We start from the raw sequence: 6,000 nt of genomic DNA on the forward strand, positions 1-6,000 counted from the left end.
GAAATCACAACTTGCTGCATGATCAAAATTCTGCATGTGCTACTCCTGAACCCCAATTACTTCCAACGGTGTTAAATTACCCCTTGATCTCAAAGCTGAACAAAACAACAAAATGCCACACCAATACTGAATACATAAAAACAAACAACTCCTTGGGCCTCAAGGGGAGGATGATGCACAGGCCACGGCTGCCAGCGTGCAGCTGGGCTTCCCAGGGCAAACAGCAGCACACGGTGCATCAGAAGCTGAAGGAGCCCTCAGGGAAGAGAGGCCAACTCAAGGGGCTGAGCACGGGACACCCTTCTTCCTGCCGGGCTGCTTCCCCTCCTGTGGTTTCTTTCTGTCAGTCCTCAGAGAGCAAGGAGATGCTCACAGCCTGTCACCAGCACTTACGGGTTGGCTGAAAGGCCACAGGTTGGGAAGACCAACAAGGAAACGGGGGAAAACCTGCACCATGTCAAGGGAGAGACGTGAAGCCGACCGCTTCATCGCCCTGTGATTGCCAGCCCGAGCGAGGGACGTTCTGACCAGCTACTGAAAGAGGCAGCACCAGGTTTAGAAAGTTCGCTTCAATTTTATTGCGTACAAAAGGACTCGGCTTCTATTTATTACCCCGCCCACACCCCAAAATGAAGCCCCAGTGCCCAGGATTTCCGCTTAGCAATCAGTCACTCAGCCTCCAGTCAGACCCAAGGAGAAGCCAAACCCCAGGGCTACGTCACCTCCTCCCTCTCCAGTCCCAGCCAGCCCTATTTCAACCTAACCCTACACCAGGCCTGGACCTCAAGAGACACACCCTGAAGGAACGCAGCGTCTCCAGCTCTTGCCGTACACCAAGTCCTGCACAGGTGAAGCCCTCTTTGCTTCTAATGCAGCACAAGTCCTTCCTGTCCAGTTCACTTCCATCATCTCCACCGTCCATGACAGGGAAAGCACGGCTGTGCCGGTAAACTGGACTGTTCAGTCAGCAGCTTTTGGTGCCACCTCCGAGGAAGCGCTGCAGGTGGTTCTGCTGTCCTTTGTAGCTTCTTGCTCAGGCCATCATCGTTGCTTTCTGCTTTCCTTCTCGGCTTTCTTCCTCAGCTGAGCAGCGCTTGCCTTGCCTCAGCTTTCTTCACTCTCTCCCAAGTCTCAGTCCCCAAACTCTCCGAGTCCTACAAGAATCAATTCGGAAACGCTCAGGGAACCTTCTCAGCTAACAACTGGTTGGCGGCTCGCTTTGGGAGCTCAAGTCACCCTGCTGGGCACGTTGGGCTGCCAGAACTGGGAACCGCCTTCCTGACAGTCAGGCACACAAGAAACTCCACCCCTGTCTCGTTCCCCAGATCCCACACAAACCAGAGCCTAAAGCCCTTTCCTGCAAGGCGGTCCCTGCACGGGCAGGAGGACCCTCTGCCTGGCAGCTCATAGGGAGCAGCAGTAGCCACAGGATAAGACTGAGCTGGCACCTCCAGGCTGCTGGCAACAGTTACAGATGGTTCCCTCCCACCCAGTTGCCCGTGCCTTTCTCCTATCCCATGAGAGCACCACTTACTGCCTTTGGGAACTTGGAAACTTGCAGCATGATGGCCAGCACAGAGAAGCTGCAAAACGGCTCCGTAGAAGAGTCTGTGGCGCAGCATGTTCTTCATTAGCATGGGCTCAGGGATCTCTGGTGGCCAGAAATGCAGTTCAGCAGCCATAGCACAGACAGCCTGCTGCTCTACTGCTCTCACGGAGGCTGCCTGCTGTGATGGGAGAAAAAGAGGCATCTTTTTGTGTGCCCCCGTGGCGCAGGTGGTAGGAATGCTTCATTGCAACACCGGGGCCCGGGTGTTCGAATCCCCCTGTGGTGCAAGTGGTAGAAGTGCCACCCTGTAGCACAGAGGCTGGAATCCCGGGGGTTGGACTCGATGATCTCTAAGGTCCCTTCCAACCCGCACGAGACTATTACTATTACTATTATTACTCTCAGGCACTGTGATGGAGTTACTTCCTGCTAGAAACATTTCCAGGCTGAATTAGAGAAGTGCTCTGAAGCTTGGTCACCTTGGGCTACCGACCCAAGAACAAAGAGGGACAACAAACTTGCATTTCATTTGCCCTTTAGCGCCTGCCTCGGAGAAGAGCCCTCAGCCTTCAGTATTGCTGCACTTACAGGTGAGGGGAAGAGAAGCAAGAGGACGGGTGGGTGTCAAAGAAGGGAAAATTTACCAGGCAAGAATAAACCTATCCCTGAGCTCCATCACACACATGTGAATACTGCCTTAATAATATGAACAATAACATCATTCACACAGCTATATTTACTCACATTCACGTACCTGGTTGTGGACATGTTCGAGGCCTCACTGCTGCTGTGCTGTTCAGCGCCGGCCACAGCAATAAAGCGCGCAGAAAGCCCATCTGTTGCAGACAGAGGAGTGAGCCGTGCTTAACCAACACTGCTTCAGCGCACGCTTAAAGTAAGGCACACCTACCTTGCGCTGGCCATGCAGGAAGCTCGTGACGCAGCTCCAGACGGCTCTCCTGAGGCCCAGCTTCATTTCACGGCCACTCACGCTCTGCTGCTGGACATTCTGCAATGGAAAAGCCACCGGATGCAAATCCCATCCCTCGCAGATGGTATCAGACCTCCGCTCTCATGGCAGTCGCACTCACGGCTCCGGGGGAGAAAGCAGACGTGTGCTTACCGAGCGAGCGCTGTTTGCTGCCAGCTGCTGGTAGGAACCCACGCCTAACCCTACAGTACCAACAGTAACCTATGCCTAACTCTACTATGGGAACAACAATCTACTTCTAACACTAAAGAATGAAGAGGAACAAACTCCTAACAGGAAAACACCAACTACTAACACTAAACCTACTCCTAACCTACTCCTAACACTAAAAAATGAACAATAAGCAATGCCTAACTCGAAAACACAAACAATAACCTATGCCTAACTCAAAAACACTAACAACAACCTACACCTAACTCTAAAACTAAACTAAACCCAAAAACCAACTATAGAAACAGGGACTGGAACAAACAGGGTAAAGATGGGACTGGGGGCCCACAGAATGTGGCTGCAGAATAGGCCCAAAGGAGGAACAGATGTTACAAAAATGCCACCCAGCTAATGCAGGGGGCGGGGGCCGTGCAGCGGGTAAGGAGCTCAGCGCCTGGACCAGCCACGGTGGAGCTGTGACCATGCCAGCGCGGGGCCTGGCATGGTGGTGTGGTGCCAGGCCAGCTATGCCGCGGGCGGATCCACCTCCATGGGCTCCTCTGCAGGTGCATCCACCTCCATGGGCTCCTCTGCAGGTGGATCCACCTCCATTGGCTCATCTGGAGGTGGATCCACCTCCATAGGCTCCACATTCCATTATTCCTAGCTGGAGTATTCCGGCGGCCGGCCTGCTTTGAACACTCTAATTTTTTCAAAGTAAACGCTTCGGGCCCCGCGGGACACTCACTTAAGAGCATCGAGGGGGCGCCGAGAGACAGGGGCTGGGACAGGCAGTAGCTCGCCTCGCGGCGGACCGCCAGCTCGATCCCAAGATCCAACTACGAGCTTTTTAACTGCAGCAACTTTAAGATACGCTATTGGAGCTGGAATTACCGTGGCTGCTGGCACCAGACTTGCCCTCCAATGGATCCTCGCTAAAGGATTTAAAGTGGACTCATTCCAATTACAGGGCCTCGAAAGTGTCCTGTATTGTTATTTTTCGTCACTACCTCCCCGGGTCGGGAGTGGGTAATTTGCGCGCCTGCTGCCTTCCTTGGATGTGGTAGCCGTTTCTCAGGCTCCCTCTCCGGAATCGAACCCTGATTCCCCGTTACCCGTGGTCACCATGGTAGGCACAGACAGTACCATCGAAAGTTGATAGGGCAGACATTCGAATGGGTCGTCGCCGCCGCGGGGGCGTGCGATCGGCTCCAGGTTATCTAGAGTCACCAAAGCCGCCGGGCGAGCCCGGGTTGGTTTTGGTCTGATAAATGCACGCGTCCCCGGAGGTCGGCGCTCGTCGGCATGTATTAGCTCTAGAATTATCACAGTTATCCAAGCAACGGGAGGGGAGCGACCAAAGGAACCATAACTGATTTAATGAGCCATTCGCAGTTTCACTGTACCGTCCGTGTGTACTTAGACATGCATGGCTTAATCTTTGAGACAAGCATATGCTACTGGCAGGATCAACCAGGTAGCCGCGCCAAAGGGCGACGACCCGACGCGCCCGACCCGCCGACGACCGCTCAACCATTCTCTCTCTCGCCCTCGGGTCCCACTCGGTCGGCCCGCGGGGCTCGGCTTCGACACCTCACCCCTAACGTCCTTCCCTTCGCGGGTCGACGGCGGCGGCCGACGGGGCGAACGCCTCTCGGCGGGGAGGGCGGCCCTCCGCATCGCTCGCTCGCTCGCGTGGGCGGACCGGCGGCGGGAGAGGCGCGCCCGCTCCCCGAGGGCGGACCCGCGCGCCTCCCCCACGCGGGGAAGGAGCGGGCGCCGCTGCGCAGCTCGCGTCGTCGCGCGCCTTTTCGCCGGCGGCGCGCTCCGGGCTCGCGCCGCCGGAGCCAGACGCGCGGCACGGCACGGCGGCACCGGCTGGGGCTGACCCGCCCTCCAAGACCGGCAGCGGGCGAGCGGGAAGCGGAACCCCGCCGCCCGAGACTGGCGGACGCGCTAGAGGAGAAGGCGACCTCGAGGCGGACGCCGCCCCAACACCGGAGGCCCTTTCCCGAGGCGGCACGCTCCGCAGCGAGCGGGGACGTCGGAAGGAAACCCCACGCACGCGGACCCCGGCGGCCCGGGAGGCGGAGGGGAGGCCGGCGGACGCCCCCGGCCCTTAACTTTCTAGCCCCTCGCCTCACTTCCCCGAACGGACAGTTTCCCTCATTTGACACCCCGCCGCCTTGCTGCTTGCGGCCGGCACTCGCCGGGTCCCGAACAGGGGTCGGCGCCGGCGCCTCGCTCACGACTCACTGGGTACTCCTGCGGCTCGCGGGGCCGCTCGGCCGTCACACTGATGGGCTCGGTCGGGCGAGCTCTCGGCCGCTCTCGGAGCGAGCCAGAGAGCGCCTCACCTTGTGTACGACGGGAAGCGAACCGGAGAGGAGACCGCCCGTGCCTGAACACCGGACGCCGCAGCGGCTTCCCCGGGACGGGGAACGCAGAAGCGCCTGCCCGCCGGGGGCCCTCACCGACGCGACCCGAATGGCCTCATCGATCGACGGAAAGAAAGGGGGAACAGGGAGGGGACGGGAGGGGTAGGGTGCGGTGAGGTAGAGGAGGAGGGACGTTGGGGGAAGGCACGAGCCCTTCCACCCGGGCGCGGCGGAAAGACCGCACGCGCACGTGTGTGTGGGTGTGCGTGGGCAACGTCCGCCGAGGGGTGCTCGCCCTTGCCTGAACACCGGCCCGCCCCACGCCGCCCCGAACAACACGGGGAGCGGGATTGAGCCGGCCCGCCGGGAAGCCTCTTCGACGCGCCCGAGGAGCGCCACGGTGGATCGGGTCAGGGCTCCCGCGTGCGAGTGAGAGCGGTGCGAAAGGGAGAACGCCGCGCCGCCGCCGCGACAAGCGAGCTCCGGGTCCCCCTTCTCCTTCCCTCGTGACGGCGGGACCCGCCGGGGACGCCCCCGGCCTTTCTGCGTCCGACTGCCGGCCGCCCGGCACGCCGGCCCGCGCCCTTTTCTTCCCTCTGCCTGCCTGTCTGCCTTCCTTCCTCCCTCCCTCCTCGGGGCTCTTCCCATGGCAGCGCGGGGAGACGCCTGCCCACGCTCGCTCACTCTCTCGCGCCTTTCGCCCCGATTTTGGCGGGTTCCCCGCTCGCAGAACGAGCGAACGCCAGAGTCCGGGGCCGAACTGCGACACGGGCAGCGAACATCCGACCGACGGAGGCCACTGGACCGAACAAACCAAGCGGCGCACCAGAAAGCCGCAACCGAAAAACTCCACAGACCGGCGCCCAACCGCGCTCGCCTGCGCCCGCTCGTTGCTGCCTCTGGAGACGAGCACGTGCTCGCTCCTGCAGATG

General features: G+C 59.6%; 2 pseudogenes; one reads left to right on the forward strand and one right to left on the reverse strand.

The window, feature by feature from the left end:
* Positions 1-3,311: 3,311 nt before the first annotated feature.
* On the reverse strand, positions 3,312-4,167 carry LOC146760922 (18S ribosomal RNA; annotated as a pseudogene; the record flags this gene model as incomplete).
* Positions 4,168-4,578: 411 nt separating this feature from the next.
* LOC146760923 (uncharacterized) lies at positions 4,579-5,652 on the forward strand (annotated as a pseudogene).
* Positions 5,653-6,000: the final 348 nt, after the last annotated feature.

The sequence above is a fragment of the Coturnix japonica genome, chromosome 4 (genome assembly GCF_054131305.1).
Source record: "Coturnix japonica strain WE chromosome 4, WE-NBRP24, whole genome shotgun sequence".
NCBI classification, from domain to species: Eukaryota; Metazoa; Chordata; class Aves; order Galliformes; family Phasianidae; genus Coturnix; species Coturnix japonica.